Below are 19220 nucleotides of genomic sequence, written 5' to 3'. Positions count from 1 at the left end.
ATTTCTGCCTCCCTTCTTTTCATCATTAGATAATACAACATTAAAGTCACATATTACCAGCCAAGGTGCACTCCAAGTGTTGATTTGAACTAACTCATCCCATAAAGATCTTCTGTCAATAGTTAAACACTCTGCATGAATTCTAGTAATCATTACATCACCTACTTGTACTGTGATGGCTTGTCTTGTTGATGAAATCACATAAGGAGTAGATAAAGATGCATGCCACATTAACCAAATATTTCCTTTCCTTTCTTGATTATAATTGTGTATTAATTTTTGACAGATTCTAGGGAGTTTCAAAGTTTTGATAATACTACTAGAAGCCTTTACTTTAGGCTCAGAGATCCAAAGCAAAGAGGGACTAAAATTAAGAACTAAATTTCTGAGTTTATCCTGGGCCTGAGTTCTCCTCACACCCCTGATATTCCAGTATAATACTCTCATTGAAATTGAGAATATTGAGAAGTATTGAGACTTCCCACTCCAGTTTTAACTAAATTACTAGCATGTTTTCTTGTAGTGACATTAGGAATACCTTTAGTGCTTTTCCCTTTGACTAGTTTGCTGATGATTTTAGAGAAAGATTGATCTTGTTTTTCCACAAATTCAATTAGTGCATTAAATTTGCTTGGAGAAATGATTTTACTTCCACTTGCACTATCTCCTGATGAATTAAGTCTTCTATTTTTGACAGCTTTACCACCTACTTCCTTCCAACTTAAATTTTCTTCATCACCATAATTTATATTAGATAGTACTTCTGTTGTTAATGCTTCCACTGATTCCTCTTCTGAAATAACTTTCTCAGCTACTTGAGTCAATGGTGGAATACTTGTTCCTAATTCTATGATTTTATCTACTGATAAAGCTGGAAAGTCCTTAGGAGAATTTAGGACACCAGTAAAACCAACATCATTTTGTGCAGAATTCTTCAATGTAGAATCCACCGCTTCCTCTTGAATTTTATTTTGACTATCATTAGGAATGACAATTCCTCTTTCTTCCACTTCATGATACTGTGATGTTCCTTCATTAGCTGGAGTATTACATATATCAAAACCAGTCACAGAATGTTGTTGAACTTTTTTAGAAGTGTATCTCCATTTTTGTTGATGAATTGTCTGAGAAGCAACATTCTGAGTTTTTCCTTTTTTAGAAGTTCTACATTATGCTACATAGTTTCCAATAGTTTTTCAGTGAATGCATCATTTAGGAATTTTAGAAGCTCCCACCTCCTGCTCAAACTTTCCATATTTAGTTTCCACCCAAACCTTGTTTGGAATTACATTTGTTAAATCTACTTCAACCAGGATGCTTGCATAATACCCAATTTCTTTCTTCAATGTGGTTTCATCTATTCTGATTGGTCTGCCAAGAGAACTTCCCATGCCATTAAAATAGCTTCCTTCCAATATTCAATACTTAAACCTGGAAAAATCATCCATACAAAAGCAGCAGAAGATTTTTGAAGTTCTGGTTTAAAATCTCTTTCCCAAAATCTCAGTCTTAAAGCTTGGGATTCAATCTCCCAGAAACCCTTATATATATATATATATATATATATATTTTATATCTTCACTATCATCCAGCTTAATAATAAAGAATCCCTTACCAATAGGTATGAACTGACAGTTACCTTTGAGAGTCCATTGTTTTCTCAGATTTGCTTCAGCAACTGATAACTTGAGATTTACTAAATCCAAACGACCAATTAAGCTAAATCTCCATTCGTTTAAACTTGCATTAATAACTTCATCAGGAATAAAAACCGAAGTGCTAAAAGTAATTGGAGCTGAAGAATTATCCGATCTGAGATTTTGATCCATCTCATAATCAGATTTTTTTTTGAGTTATCAGACATGTTTCCTCAGATTTCAAGTATAAATAATCATCATTACTAAAATAAGAATATCCTGAAGAAACTTATGTAAGAACTAAATTTAATTTTTCACCTGAGATGATGAATTTGATGAACTTATCTCGGAAACCGAGAAATTTTTTTTCTCCGATTTGATCGCCGGATTGCAGAGCTTGACTCGGTCCGATCCACCAAAGACTATGTGTGCCTGCATTATTTATTGTTCGAATAATTAGAACCTGATGAGAAAAATAGAGTTAATTCTGAACTTTATTTTGGTCTTATCAAACAAGCGATTTTATTTGTACAATCGGTTTAGCAAAAGAACTAAGGTGCTTAGTCAATTTTTAATTTGCTAAACTATTAGGGAAAATTTCTTCGAGCAATTGTTTCCTTGATAACATATCAAAATAAAATTACTTTGTAGTTTCGGTTTGATATTTTGGTTATCTAAAATGGTATGTGAAACCTTTGTGCTTATCTCTTATAGGTTATGCAAGTCTTTTAGATTTGTAAGATCTTTTTGGTTTGTCCTTTATTTGCTCGTACCTTTGTCATTTTGTGACAAAAGGGGGGAGAAATATATGGAGTAAACAAGTGATGTGATTCACTAAGGAAAGGACAATGGTGATAAAACATTATATCTAACGAAAGAGTAAAGCATTGACTAAGGGGGAGAAACATATCATATGATGATTTGTAGTTATATGGACTACAAGAGGAAATAACAAAGATGTGCGGATTGAAAATCTACCTATCTCACCTTTAGGGGGAGTATTAGCTTTGTTTTTATAATGTCAACAAAGACATTTATGTATTGAATATATGCAGGTTATTGTGTTGTTGAAAATTGGAATCAAGCGTATGTATAATGAATTCTTGTAATTTGTTTATCCATACGATGTAAGAGTTTTGTCACTAAAATTGACAAAGGGGGAGATTGTTAGAGCATTGCTCGGTTGAACCCTCCAAGCGTTGGTATGTCAACTTTGGTTGTCATATTTTAATGAGCCGAAACTCATTTAAAAAGTCGCTTGATTATTTATTAGAGTCAACTTCGTATAGGTTAGCTAGAAAGTTATTAGGATACGAGACTTACAAGTATTACTCGAAGACTTGAAGAATGTGAAGAAGTAAAGAGCTACATCGACAACATCATCCTTCCTCTTGAGGTTAGTAATATTTTGACTTGAACTGTTTCATTCCTAACATATCATTCAAGTCGTGATATATTGAAAACATAACTGTGAAGCTGTGAATGATTATACTCTAGTTAGACGTAGTATTAAGGAATTATAATACAAAGTATAACGCCTATCTTTTGAACTTCGTATATAATACATCCACATAATTGTATGAATGCTATTGTGATTATGTATGGGTATGGGTGAAGATTTCATCCTAGGAAACAATGTTTTACATTGGTTTAAAGGAAGTACAATTCATAAACTTGTTTTGTGAATCAAAAGGGAAATCGCTAGGCTTATTGGTATTGTTATTCATTGCAAATCTTTGGATTACCAATATGTGTGTTTAGTATAACCGCTCATAACTTGTTTATTTATCTTGGTAAAACTATTCACAATGCCTGACTTATGTATCGATATGACTTTTATTAGTAAAACCAATGTTAAGTAATCACCTGGGATGGTATGATCGATATTTTTAATTGGTGTGACCATTCCTAGTCATTGGGTAACCGATCCTAGTACTTGGTGGGACTAATTGAAAAGGCGAGGGTACCCAAATATACCTCAAGATAAAACTTTTCCTACCTATAAGTCATTTTTCCGAAAGTGATTGTTTATGGACTGAGTCGAGACAATGCAACTAATCGGTTCACACTTCGTGTGATCGTCTATGGATACGAGATCGAGACAATACAACAACGAAGTATGCTTACTTGATAAAAAGGTTCGGACTTAACCAAGCACAATAGGATTGCTTATCAAGTAAATAGGAAATTAACGTTTGTGTAATTTACTTTAATTATAATAAAATAATTATAATGCGAAAATAAAAAGTAAATGACACAGCAAGATTTTGTTAACAAGGAAACCGCAAATGCAGAAAAACCCCGGGACCTTGTCCAGAATTGAATACTCTCAGGATTAAGCCGCTACACAAAATTAAACCAACTTCGTATAGTTGATACCAAGCAACTAAACCTATAGTTCACCTAGTTCTGTCTGTATTCCCACGCCTCCAACTTATGAATAAGTCACGTACTTGGAAAAATTCCTTTGGTTCGTATTCCAAACAGTAAAGGAACAACAAATCTGTGTAGTATCAACTCTCTTCAACCATGTGATGTGAGTTCGACAAAGGCTCTTCTGTTTATCTGAATAAACTCATTCTCCAGGTTCTTAGATCTATCTTATGTTCAACTACCGAAGTAATTGTTAATATTTTGCAATCAATACTTTTAATCACAAAGAATTGTGTTGATGCCGATCTACACAACTAATCAATCCAATCTACCACAAGGATGAACTGATTATAGTTGGATCCTCTTATACCGAAAAAAGTACTGTGCACACCAAAGATTATGAAGCCCAAATCATAAATCTTCAATATCTTCTGTCTTCAAATCTTCTTAAATCTTCAATAAACACCTGCACACAACAACTTGAATCTCTTGTGATCAATCACGCACAGAACGGAGTCTGTTAACAATTGATTATCACAAGATCGTCTTTAGAACTAACAATAGTCTAACGATCCCTGTAGAAACTTCGATCTAGTTTGAGTGAATCTTATATCAGAAGAGAAGATTATCAAGCATAAACAAACTAGGTGAAATCAAAGTTCAACCACCGTTAGTCAATCAAATCAATCGAAAACACAAGATAAACCGCAATTATCTAGTTTCCCATCAACGGTACTCGTAGAGCTTCTCAATCCCAAAGAAGACTTTAAACTGAGCGGTCGTAAGAGATTTCTCCTAATTAGGTTACTCTCCTCTACGAATAGGAGGCTTCTCCAGTAACAACACAACCGAGGAAGTTTGTTGTCACAAAGGATTAGTTTGCTAGAAATGAAAACTTCAAGTATTTATAGACAAAGAAGTTTGGACACCAAGGAATTTCGAAAACCGAAAATATTCTCAAGATATTCATTAAAGCAAAAATTTGGTTTCCATAACTCCTGGAAATGCTCTGTCCAAAATAATGACCGAAAATCTGGAAAATCTTTAACTAGTAAATGCACATTACTAATTCTTATTTTCCTAAAATAAAATTAAGACCTTAATTAAAAGATTCTTAACTTATTTATGTTTCGATCCTGGGATTTTCTTCCTTTATCTATTAAGGAATAACTTTGAACAATTAAAGATAAACATTACTGCTTGTGTTCAAAGTGTGTCGACATCCTTACTTTGTAAGTCCTCTTTCATACTTACAACCTTGAAACCGATTTTCCACACTTCCAAACAAGTTTAGAATTGGTTCATCTGACTTTCAAGAACTATGTGATTGATCAAGAACACGCAATCACAAATCATTGGTTAAACGGTTCTACCAAAATAAGTTTTGGTTCTACCTCCATGTGAGTATTGTGCATAGTCACACTAGCTTTCCAAAATTAGGTTGACTAGGTACTAGGATCGGTTCCCCACATATATATAGTATCTAAATTATATGTGTTGCACATGTCCATAGGATCGATTCCCCTTTGCCTAAAAATGTGTTGCACATGTCCATAGGATCGGTTCCCCTTTCTGCTACAAACTTGTTGCACCTGATACAAGGATCGATTCCCCTTTGTGATGTGTTGCACCTCTTCATAGGATCGGTTCCCTGATTAATGTTTTTGATTGTGATTGTAGTAAATAGGATTCATTTCAGACTTGTGAAGGAAATGGAATTTTTAGATTTAATAAAATTATATACAAAATTATTAACAATGGGTGCGAGAGGTAACCAAGACACTAGATTCCACTATTATGCAAAATTTAATGATAAATATTTCGAAACTCTATTCAATTCTTAAGTCCTCTTTTATCTTTAATTCACTATCAATCATACAGATTCTCAAACATTATTTGTAAACCTTAAGCATAGATTATCAAGAGATTAAACCAAGCATAACCTATCAAACTGAATAACAAATAATTAAGACAATCATTCAAATAATTTGAAACTCTGCAAAAGCAGTGGTTAGGTGAATTATATAATTAAATGAAATAGTTACCCATTTATGTTGCGTGAATAACTTCCTCCATTTCCTTGGTTACGAGGGAATTAGCTCATCATAGTATAAATGCTCTCAAAATAATTTATTATGGCTCAAAAATGGTTTACAAATGATGAGAAGAAGAGAAAATGGTGTAAACAGCTAATGTGCGACCCACAGGAAGCGTCACACAAGAACAATACATATGAAATGCTGTAGTCTTTGGGAAACTACGACCCACACTCCACTGTCGCTGTCACTGTTGAAGAACGACAGTCTCTTACAGTCTATTGTTCTTCGTGTTCATCTTCATGCAGCAGCAGAAACAGAGTTTTGTTAAACTCTGATTTCGTCTTCTCTAGCTCTCCCTAGCTCCCAAAACTCTCGACACCCTGGATCACTTCAATTGTACGTGTATTTATAGTGAATTGAGGCCAAACATACGACCATTGATTGCGTATATACTCTCTTTAATTCGATTATTCCTCGCTGCCAAAAATAGAGAATAATTGCCATTTAAAGAATTTTCTCATGTCAACTTGCTTCCTGCACGCTCCCATTCGACTTATTCACGCCTCAACACTCTTCCAACGCCAGCAGAACTCCCCCTTGCACACAAGAACTTCAATTTTGCTCGTGTTACAGTACACGTGATCTGTTTTGGGTGTGTGAATCATACCGAAAATTCCAGCCAAATTTGATCGATCATGTCACCCATACTATGATCCTTAACCCATATCACATCTCTATACCAAATTTCAGCCATTGAATCAACCCATAACCCCTTCATTTTAACGATCGAAATTCTGCCAGAACTGTTTAGAAATTTCCCGCCAAAATCGTTTCAAATGGGGAAGAAACTGGTAGTCCCCTATCCAGAGTAGGGGTGCGAATAGCAGCTTCCTTGGGGGTGACCTGGGGGTGCCCCTTAGTAATTAGGTTACCACTTATCCAAAAGCGAGAGTCCGAATAACACTTGTCCTCCGGGTGCCAAAATCAACTTTTCGAGCCGAATTTTCCAAAAATGTTTATTTCCTAAAAATACATAAAAACAAAATATTAGTACAAAAATAGAGTTCCAACAATACGGACATTGAGGACAAATTAGACACAAAAATGTGTCTATCATTCCCCTTTACCCAGATTTGGTCAAACAAATCACAAACTCGATCATACCATCTCAGGTGATTACTTAAGATCGGTTTCACTAATAAAAGTCATACCAATACACAAGTCAGGACTTTGTGAATATTTTACCAAGAACACAAACAAGTCATGAGCGGTAATACTAAATCACACATATTGGATGTTCACAAGATATGCAATGAATAACAATCCAAATAACGCCTGGAGAATTCCTTTTTGATTCATAAACAAGTTTATGAACTTACTTCCTTAAAACACATGTAGAACATTGTTTTCTAGGATGAAATCCTCACCTCATACCCATACATAATCACAATAGCATTTAAACGATTATGTTGATGTCTTATCTACAAAGTTTAATGGTTAAGCAATAAACTTCATATTGTATTCCTCAATACTATGTCTATCTAGAGTGTTCATGCTTTACAATTTCGTTTTCAATATGCACGACTTGAAAGATACGTTAGGGAATGAAACAGTTCAAGTCAAATATCACTAACTTCAAGTGGAAGGATGATGTTGTCGTTGTAGCTTCTTACTTCTTCACTTCTTCAAGTCTTCGCAATACTTGTAATGTCTCATTGTTGATGGTGGATTTTCATTTAAGGCTAAAATTATAAAAGCCAAAACTATGCGCTAACATCCTGCAAAGGATAAAGCCACTGATAAAGTGGAAAATACTTCTTCACTATAAACTTATAGTATTACCAATTAATGCATGACCATCCTTGTATTCCTGTACTTCTTCACTCTTATCATTATTGGTGCGGCATGACGACTGAGTGTCGCTCTCAGCAGAGCAACATGAATCTCCAAGCATTAAATAAGGAGGCACGTATGAAATACCCGTACAGGCTATAACTCTCGGAGTGTTATACTAGCCCGATCGAGCATCTGGACTGTCCGTATCAGTCTCAGAAACGATCACGACCATCCAACTTCACCAGCATGATTGGATGGCTTAGATCGGATCCATAACCCCCAGGCAGGTGTTGGAGTATTCACCACCGACCCAACGCGGGCCCCGCATGGTCGGCCTCCCCAAAAGGGTAGCATATCTTGCTAATACGTCCATCCAAAGCAGCGCGGACGTGAAACCCTAAATTAGGGTTTGCGGCATATTACATGTGTCGCAAATCGGTCTCAACCATCCATCTTCGCAGGCATAGTTAAAGGGTGTAGATATAGATTCAAAGGGCCCAGAGCATGTCAACACAAACACCGTGGGCCCACCTACATACATGACCAATCGGTCAGGACCAACTATGGTTGGTCGTCCCAATTCGTGCGCCCAAACAAGGCATGACGCACGTCCGGCAAAACCCTAATTAGGGCTTGTGTTGCGATCATGAGCGTTCATCTTCTCCTGCTCGGATGAAGGGTTTAGTAGTAGACTAAGCAGGTCCGGTGAGCATCAACATGATCACTGTGGACCCATCTATCTCCACACCCGATCGGCCAAAGATTATCATGCTTGGTTGCCTCGATTCGCACGCCCAAACTAGGCGTGGTCACACCTCCCAATTGCAAACTAATCTCGACCACTCAACTTTGCCGGAAAAATTGAGTGGCTTAGATCATGTTTCTATGGGATAGTAAAGTATAGGCGTGTACACCAGCCCGCCGTATGCATGCCGGACTGATCGGCCAAGACCGACCAAGCTTGGTCGTCTCGAAACGCGCGCCCGAAGTATGTGCGGCCTTTGCGGCACAAAATTTCTGTCACAAATCGATCCTAGACGCTCCTCTTTTCCGGACATATTGAGCGTTCCAGATCACGCATTCATGGGGCAGCAAGGTATAGGCGCCTATACCGGCATGCCATTTACACGCATGCACAATCAGCCTGGCCAAAATTGCGTCCCGAGCTTGGTTTCGACCAAGCTGAAGAGTAATGCTTGCGCACCTCTTCACAAACCCTAATTCCACTAACGGTCGCAGATGAGTGTCTCAAAGATCATCTCGTCTGTTCAACTTCACCTGCTTGGTTATACAACCCAGGTCAGGAGTTAACTGGTCAATGAGGTGTCGTGGTTATTATCATCCGCCACTCTACCACACCATGTGGTCGGCCAAGTCAGGACTTGCTTGCGCAGCCTCAAACCATCACATCAAGTAGGCTGGACATGAAGCTATTTTAAGACGCTCAAACAGCGATGCTTCATACATGTTGAGTATATTCGATGCATTACTTGCATAGAATACACACGATACTTCACAAGTATCGACTTCCTAAATAACTTATTTATTTAATCTAGCATCACATGCTGCTTTCTGTGGGTCCCACGATCCACACACTCGAGACATTAATCATGTCACAAACTGGGGGATACATACTGGGGTGTTGTTCTAGCGGTTTACAGCGTGCAACGCACAACGCGCCATCACAAGAACGTGTCAGGAAGTCATGTACGGATAGTGATGATGGGAGAAGTGGGCAAGACTGATCGTGTAACACTAACACATGAAACTCCACTACTCCATCACTCCACTTTCTCCACTTCCCATGAGAGACGTGGGTTAGGATCAATGACTTGTATAAATAGTTTCTCCTCCCTATTTTCAAACAGGACAAGACAACAGAATCAAGTGTTGATACAACCGTATTCAAACACCGGAACAAATAGCTTACATTCTGCAAGCCAGTTCAGCTTTCTGATACAAGTCATACATAGCCAACACCTTCACAATCTCAACACCTTCTTCGCTTCCCTCCCTAAGATCAACCCCATCTCCTTCACTTTGTGACCGAAGCAAGTCTGGAACGGTCATTTCTTGGTTCAAACCAGAATTGTACAGATTGATTTCTCGAATCACAAAGCACTCCCGTGCAGTGCATTTGTTTAGGGTTTAGATTCATTCCTCATCCACACCCCAAATTACCAAATTCGGCAGGAATAGTTTTCACCCATAAACAATTGGCGACCACAGTGGGAGGTTAATCTCTCGGTTGTAAAGTCAATTTCTTCAATACCATTCGATCGGTTTCAAATGGTTGGTCTTAGGACCGCCTCAACGGCCTCAAATCCTGGTGATTTCTCCAACAGAGATACCCCTCCTCCCAACGGCGTACCTGACAGTATAATCAGGAGACTTCCGACGTTGAGTGAACTAGCGCGGGTACAGGAGATTCACACGAAGAACATGGAGATGATCAAGGAAGCGATAAATGACATACTTGACCTACTCGTCAAGATCACATCAGAGACGAGCGTTCCAGAAGCTTCCACACCAGGGACTGGTCCCTCTCAAATCAACAGCTTTACTACAAACCAGAGACCAGTGGATCAGGAAGTGGCATCTCTAGTGGAAAGTTTGTGTGAACTTTTACACCTCTCGAAGAATCAGCGGGCGGAGTCGTTTGCTGCAATTAACCAGATAGCCCTGGACGTACACCTTGCTCTTTTACGTTCAGAGGTCCTAAGCGCATCGGAAACATCTGTAAATAATGTTACATTTACATAAGAAGATATGATGGCAGAAGAAGGTCACAACCGAGCCCTGCATGTTACCGCACACATCAAGGGTTCAGAGTTCAGAAGAGCCCTCATCGACACAGGAGCATCTTCGAATGTGATTACTCTCAAGACTCTCAGGACAGCCAAGGTTCGCCCATGCAAGATCGTACGACAACCCACCACAATGACAGACTTCGAAGGAAACTAGACCAACACATACGGGTATGTCAATCTGAATTTATCAGTAGGGCATGTTCAATCAAAAGTGAAATTTGAACTCATAAAGAAGGAGTCGGACTATCATATGATACTAGGGAGACCGTGGCTTCATGACAATAAGGTCATCCCTTCAACGTATCACCAGTGCCTAAAGACCATGCTAAATGAGGAAGTCATCTGTATTCCTGCATCATTGTCTCCGTACGCACCAATATACGGAGTGGAACTTTTCGAGCCAAAGGAAACTCCGCAGGGAAGATCAGACAAAGTTCTGTGCACCCCACTGACCACGTGGGATTCAATTCAGGAAGAAGACCGACTTGCATCACTAAGGGCTAAGCACCACGACGCACCTTTGCTGATGAGGCGTCCATCTTTATCCGGTGAAGCTTCAACCCACGTTCACAGTAAGAGGGAACGAACTTTCGAGGCAAGCCGTGACCAGAAGGGGAAAAAAATATACCGACGCCGCTGTTAGCAATTAGCAGGAGAGACTGGCACCCAGTCTCTCCGCCCAGATGAGTGCTTCAAGAACGATGGGCTGCAAGAAGAAGTATTGGACGCTCCGCGACAGTTACAAGATGGCACCAACTCCACAACTGACGAGCTCTAAACTGTTAACATCGGGAATGAATAATCTCACAGGCCTGTCTTTATCAGTTCGACTTTGTCCACGGACAAACGCGTGAGTCTTGTCCAGCTTCTCAAGGAGTATCAAGACGTATTTGCCTGGACGTATGATGATATGCCTGGTCTGGATGAAAAATTGGTCACTCACCATCTACATATCATACCTGGATCCAAGCCGATCAAACAGTCTCTGAGGAAATTCAGACACGAAGTGGAAGAGAAAATCAAAACCGAAATTCAGAAGTTGCTAGCTGCTGGCTTTATCAAACCTATTCACCATCCGACCTGGTTATCTAATGTGGTTCCAGTAAAGAAGAAAAACGGACAGATACGATGCTGCGTGGACTTCAGAGACCTGAACAAGTGTTGCCCCAAGGACGATTTTCCTCTGCCTAATATCGACATGTTAGTAGATGCTACCAGCGGACACGGCATGTTCTCCTTCATGGATGGTTACAGTGGCTACAATCAGATAAGGATATATGAACACGATGCATATAAGACAGCCTTTTGAACCCCTCTTGGCAATTTTTACTATACTGTTATGCCCTTCGGTTTAAATAATTTCGGTGCAACGTATCAACGCGCTATGACGGCAATCTTCCATGACATGATGTATAAGCAAGTAGAAGACTACGTGGATGATATTGTGGTCAAGTCAAGTGCTCGTAAAGATCACGCACGAGTCTTACGACAAGTGTTCGAAAGGTGCCGTGAATACAAATTGAAGATGAATCCTTTGAAATGCGCCTTCGGTGTCTCTTTAGGCAAATTTCTGGGATTCCAAGTGACTGCTGAAGGGATCAAAGTAGACCCGTCCAAGATTCAAGACATCCTCACGATGCCGCCACCACAAACTGTGAAGGAATTTCAGAGCTTCATGGGCAAGGTGAACTACTTCCTCGTTTTATACCTGGCTTGGCCCAGCTTGTCGCTGCATTCAACCCCTTGCTGAAGAATAGAGCAAATTTTATTTGGACCGCAACTCAACAGGAAGCGTTTCAAAAGATTCAACGAATACTATCATCTCCATCCATCATAAGTTCTCCCGTCCAAGGGAAGCCGCTATGTCTCTACACCGCCTCCAGCGATACCGCTGTAGGGGATTTACTCGCCCAGGAAGACGATAAGGGAATCGAACTCCCCATATATTACTTCAGTCGAATATTAAGAGAGCTCAGGTATCCCAAGGCGTAGAAGGCATGTTTAGCTCTAATCCATTCTATTCAGAAGTTCAGACATTACCTACTGTCCAACAAGGTGGTACTCATATCTAAATCTGATCTTACGAAGTTTTTGCTTTCAAAACCGGTCATGATGGGAAGGACGTCCAAGTGGCTTCTCCAAATGTCGGAGTTGGACATAACACATACGTCGCCTAGAGCTATCAAGAGGCAAGCAGTCACAGACTTATTAGCAGCATTCCCTGGAGAAGGCTCTACGGGGCTACACGAAGATCTTCTTGGAGAATTTCCAGACATATATGTTGTCAAGGAAGAAGCATGGATCTTGTATTTTAACGGCTCCGCTACCTCTAGTAGTAACACCGGAGGAGCAGGCGTAGTCTTAGTATCCCCGACTAGGGAAGTATTCTCACACTCCTTCAAGCTGGACTTCCAATGCACCAACAACTCAGCAGAGTATGAAGCCTTCCTCATAGGGCTGTCAATAACCAAACAAGAAGGAGTCACACGTCTGGAGATAAGAGGTGACCCCAAACTACTGGTGAATCATATGAATGGAGTATACGCATTGAAGGAAGTAACGCTAGCTCCATACCGATCAGAAGCACAAAGGTTACTAAACTACTTTTCCGATGCAACCATAACTCATATTGGTCGCAGCAAAAACAAACACGCCGATTGCCTAGCAACGCTGGCTTCCAAGTTGAAGTTCGAAGGTTTTGAAGAAACCATGAAAATAAAGAGGAGAACCATAGAATCAACATGGCTTTCACAATACAAAGACACCGAGGCTCACGATTGGCGAACGTCGATCATTCAGGAGCTCAGCATCTCACTCTCCCAAGGAAAGGTCAGTCTCAAAACCCTGCAGAACTTCTTCATGCTTCATGGTATGTTATATCATCGAAGCCCCGTTGGTTCTCTATCAAGATGTCTTGGAGATGATGAGGCACAACAACAGCTTAACCATGTTCACAATGAAATTTTCGTACAATCACTGGTGGTAACGCTTTACCGACGACTTCAACGCCTGGGATATTACTGGCCAGAGATGGAGACTCAATCCAGCCTACTTCAGAAGTCCTGCTCAAATTGTCAAGCGCCTCCACACCAGTTGGAGGTTTTTAGTGTGAACCACACTGGGGACTGGAGAGAGCCGTACATTAGCTATCTCCGCGACGGGGCAACTCCCACTAATCAAAAGGATGCTGTCAAAATAAAGCAAAAATCCAAGCGGTTCGTATTTCACGAAGGGATCCTGTATCGCAAGAGCTTCAGAGGTGATCTATTGCGATGCCTGGCTGGGGTAGAAATCCCAATCATGCTGAAGGAAACGCACGAAGGGGAACATCAAGGGAAGAGGAAACTGTTTCTCCAGATACACGAGAAATACTATTGGCCGACCATGGAGGATGACGCAGCCGCTTTCGTTCAAAGTTTCCACAAATGTCAAATTCATGGGAACCTTGTTCACGCTCCTTCCACCCCTTTACACTCGATAAGCAGTCCATGGCTATTTTACAGCTGGGGACTGGACATTATCGGGAAAATCAATCCGCCGTCATCAAAGCAGCACGAGTACATCATAACCGCGACAGAATACTTCACTTAATGGGTAGAAGCCATTCCTCTACGAGGGCTTACAGGAGCAACGATTGCGGATTTCATTAAAGAACATATCATTTGTCGCTTCGGTGTGCCAAATCATATCATCACTGATAACGGCACTCCCTTCGCCAACAAACAGGTACGAGAGTTACTTGAAGAGTATGGAATTAAACAGGTCTTCTCCACTATCTAATATCCTCAAGGAAATGGACAAGCTAAGAGAACCAACAAGACACTGATCTGGATCATCAGTCGAACAGTGCATGACAATCCTAGAGAATGGCATGACCAGTTACCAATGGCGCTATGGGCATATCGAACGTCACTCAGAAGCTCCAATGGAGTTTCTCCATACTCACTTGTTTACTGTGCAGACAAAATTGTCCCATCAGAGATCAAAATCCCATCAGCCAGGATTACAGCAGCAACCGGGGTCCATTGGAATGAGGCTGAAGCATCCAACTATAGAGTAGCGGAGTTAGAAACTCTGGATTTCAGAAGAAGCAAAGCATAAGAACACACTCACTGTACAGGAATAGAATTTCCAGGGCATACAACAAAACTGTGAAACCACGTGTTTTCAAAGTGGGGGATTTGGTCTTGAAAACGGCCAAACACATCCAGCAAGACATGTCCGCACCGAAATTCTCACGGAAATGGGAAGGTCCTTATACGATCACCAAGGCTTACAGTACCGGCTACTACAAGATCATTAAAGTGGACGGAGGCAAGCTAGAGACAATCATCAACGGAAAATGGCTCAAGGCATATCATGCTTGATCATTGTCCGCTCTGTCTCATGACACAACACATGAATTTATTTTCATTACATGTTTGAATTATCAATTTATTCAGAGATGCTTTAATGAAAAAACCTGTTTCATCAATCAAAAACCAGTACAATTTATTTCTCAAAGATGTTCAAAACCTTTTGACATGAACGTCGTTAACAATGAGAAAATACAGCAGAGTGCGGTTTAGAAGAAGCCATCTAACAGATTATAATTCCTTGAGAGCATCATCTTCAGTCTAGCTTGATATCTCTTTGTCATATTCTTCAAGTTCTGTACTGCCTGCTCCACCTTCTCCGATTCAGCAGCCAGAGCCTTTTCTTCTTCCAAAATAGCCTTCGCAGCAGGAACTACGCTCGCCATGAAAATTCTTTAGACTTAAAATTTTGACAATCCCGGAGCTTAGGTTTGGGCTTCTTACCGTGGACATCGCCAGGGGTGGTAATTTCTTAAAACTTTTTGTTATGTCTTGGTAGGATTTGTTTTGACAACTGTAACTTCTAACTAGTTCTTCTATCTCTTGATCTTTATATGTTAATTGAGAATGCTCCATAAATTTTATAGTTTTAAGTACTTGGTGTCAGTTTCATTTATTTATTAATCAAGATTATCCTAGTGTTCCAAGTACTATCCATATATATGATCATATGTGATTGAGGCATCTGGATGCTTATAATTTTCTTATTACTATTGGCACGTGCAGAGTGAATCACGTAACTGGGTTTTATCATCTCAATGAAAGCCAAAGAAATTGGTGCACCCAAAGAAAGCCAAGGATAAACTTTAAAAATGAGTGGTCTCGCATGCTTGATGTCGGAGACTAGGAAGGAAGTTTAACGATTCTCCTTGGAAAAATTCAAGGTTCTTCTCTATTTCATAATTTCATTTTATCTGAAACATAAAGAATACACTTATCAATCTTTTTATACTACACACAAAATTTGTATGTCATTAGGACTTAAGAAATGTTTATAGCTATACTTTGTGATGTGTTTCTTACTTTTTGTGTATATGGAGTTCCTCAAGTTATGTTATGGTGAACTAACTAAGAAAGAATACTATTTTGATAGTTTTGTTGGATTGTTTGATTTCCAGATGAACAGGGGTAACTTGATTTTGTTACTGGAAACTCCAATTTAAACCTGGTTTTGACTGGTTGCAATTATTTTTTTGTAGTTGCAAAAATTTCGCAACTGCTTTTATCTGTTGCGACCTTTCAGTTTTGCAACAGCTTCAAACAGTTGCGTCCTTCTGATTTCGCAACTGTCATAAACAGTTGCGAACTTTTGACGTTGCAACAGTTTGAAACTGTTGCGACCCAAAATTTGCAACAGCAATGTAGCCGTTGCGAAAAACTGCAACATCGACTTTCGCAATAGAGCGGAACTGTTGCGACCCCACTTTGCAACTGCAAGCTACCGTTGCTAATCACTGAATTTGGTGTAGTGATACGATGTCCAAATTTAGTGATTTTTGGCTCGTTTTAACCGTAAAAACAAGAGCTACACATATATGATCAGTAGATATCTACATCATCAACTCAAATTATTGTTTCTATCAAAAACTCAAATATAGATAGAGAAGGTATGAGTATAGAAGAAAATAAATCTCCCTAAGGATATTAATTAGTCATATAATAACCGAGAGATCATGTGCTCAGTTTTTGATGTGCTTTCTCACCTTTCAAAATATTGAGCACTAAGGTGAGCATGCACATTATTGTGATGAGTTGAGCCTTGTCTTGTTCGTCACGAGTGACTAAGATAGAATCATCATTCTTGACCTCTTTCTTGGTTTGTTTTCTATTTCCATCTCTTGTTTTTTTCCCTTTGACTTGTGATGAAGAGTGTCATTATCACAACATTCACTAGTACAAGATATTTTAAACATTATGTCTTTCATTAGTCTTTCAAAAAGACTCTTATAATTATTGTCACCAACAATTAACAGCTGAGAGTCATTCTTGTGACTAACTTTTGGTACCTTCTTGGCTATGGAGGACTTAGGGACCCATTTAGAGTTGGGTTTCGCAGGAGAAGCTTTCTCCTTCATACCTTCAAGATCATTGTCCGTTTGAATATTTTGTGAAACACCCTTTCTCCAATTTGGAACATCAGATCTTGTCTTTGCATTTACAAAGTTATATCTCTTTCGATATTCGGGTCTTCTATGAGATGACCTTGTCGAGCGATATGCAAAATTTGAACTATCATTATAATAATTCTTTTTCCTAAACTTAGGACAATACCGATCTGAGTTCTTATGAGGAGAAAACTTAGCCAACTCATTTGACACAATAGAAAGCGCATCTTGCATCTTACGAACTTTGCATCCCCATTGCAAGTGTCCTTTATGAAAAAATGGGGGTCTAACAACCACACCCAGTATTTCGATTAGCAATCTGTATGGACTAACTCAAATATACTTTTAAGAAAATCAACTAGACAGTCAGACTCAATCTTAATAAAAAGTATATCAAGGAGTTAATATCTCTATCTCTTGATTTGATCTATACTCAAGAAAATAGAAATCTGCGAGTCTTTATCAAATACAAGAGAGAGATAAACTTGGATGGTACCAAAAACCAATATCCAAGGATCAATCAATTTCCAATCCACAACCAAAGGTTGGATTTCACAATTGATCGATACAACGCACAACCTGTGATATTTCAATTATATAACAAAATATAATTCGGAATAGAAATAACACAGACACCAGAAGTTTTGTTAACGAGGAAACCGCAAATGCAGAAAAACCCCGGGACCTAGTCCAGATTGAACACCACACTGTATTAAGCCGCTACAGACACTAGCCTACTACAAACTAACTTCGGTCTGGACTGTAGTTGAACCCTAATCAATATCACACTGATTCAAGGTACAGTTGCACTCCTTACATCTCTGATCCCAGCAGAATACTACGCACTTTATTCCCTTAGCTGATCTCACCCACAACCAAGAGTTGCTACGACCCAAAGTCGAAGACTTTAATAAAAAAATTTGTATCACACAGAAAAGTCTGCAAGGATAGATAAATCTGTGTCCCACAGATAAACCTAAAATTTTTGTTCTGTCTTTTGATAAAAATCAAGGTGAACAAGAACCAATTGATAAACCGGACTTATATTCCCGAAGAACAGTTGTAGTTGCAGGAAATCCTACACTATACCCCTCATATGATTTCATTATTGATTAGCTCATTTTTTTAGGTTTACACTCTTAACTTTATTAATTAATTTCTGAATGTTCTTACAAGAAAGATAAAGAAGTCAAGAATGATCTCTGCACTGAACTTTCTCTCTCCTATTTACTTGTTTCTTACTCAAAAAGATCTCTCTCTCCTTTACAACTCGAATGGCTATTTATAAGGAAATACATAGTGGATGACAGCTAATCTGTCCTTTATTTTCGGATATGGTTTGCGACATTCTCGCAACTTTACAAATGTTAATTTCGCAAGCTCTCTAATTTTCGCAGGACTATCACATCTTTCTCATGATCCTTGCTGACGTCGTTTCTGAAATTGTTTTGCGACGCTATTGTGCAATACCATTGATAATTTCGCTGAGACATAATTGTTGCGAGATTCTGATCCTACATCTTGCCTCTTCTCATATCTTCTCTGCAAAGTAGAGAATGATGTGAGAAATTCCGCAGCTGCTTATCTTTTCATATTCCACATTTATCACACGTACTCTCTCTTCCATTTATTTCTTGACACGTCTTCTGTAACCGCTATCTTTCAACCGCTCACGTCTCTTCGTCTTAATGGTGTTTATTTCTTCGAGAAGTAAATTTTCTTAATATACTCTTCTCCCCCCCCCCCTCTTTCCACTTTTCTTTTTACTTTCTCTTCTATTTTTATTCTCTCATCTCTGCAACTCTGTCATTCTTCTGCAAATTATGCTGCTGTAATTTTTTTCTTCCTTCAATTCTTTTACTTTCTATACATTCCCATACTCTATATTCAAACATGGCTCCAAGTGGTCATAGATATGAGAAGAATCTACAAGATGTCCAAAAGGATCTTGTTGATAAAGGTTTTACACTCTCTCCCATTCCTGGTGAGAATGCCAAATCAATTCTTTCTGTCAAGCTTTTCTCCAATCAAAATTGTGATGATCAATCAATCATAATTTCTCTAG

This window comes from Papaver somniferum, unplaced genomic scaffold (assembly GCF_003573695.1).
Source record: "Papaver somniferum cultivar HN1 unplaced genomic scaffold, ASM357369v1 unplaced-scaffold_65, whole genome shotgun sequence".
Classification (NCBI taxonomy): domain Eukaryota; kingdom Viridiplantae; phylum Streptophyta; class Magnoliopsida; order Ranunculales; family Papaveraceae; genus Papaver; species Papaver somniferum.
The sequence above is the reverse complement of the archived record's forward strand: the minus strand, read 5'-3'. Positions refer to the sequence as shown.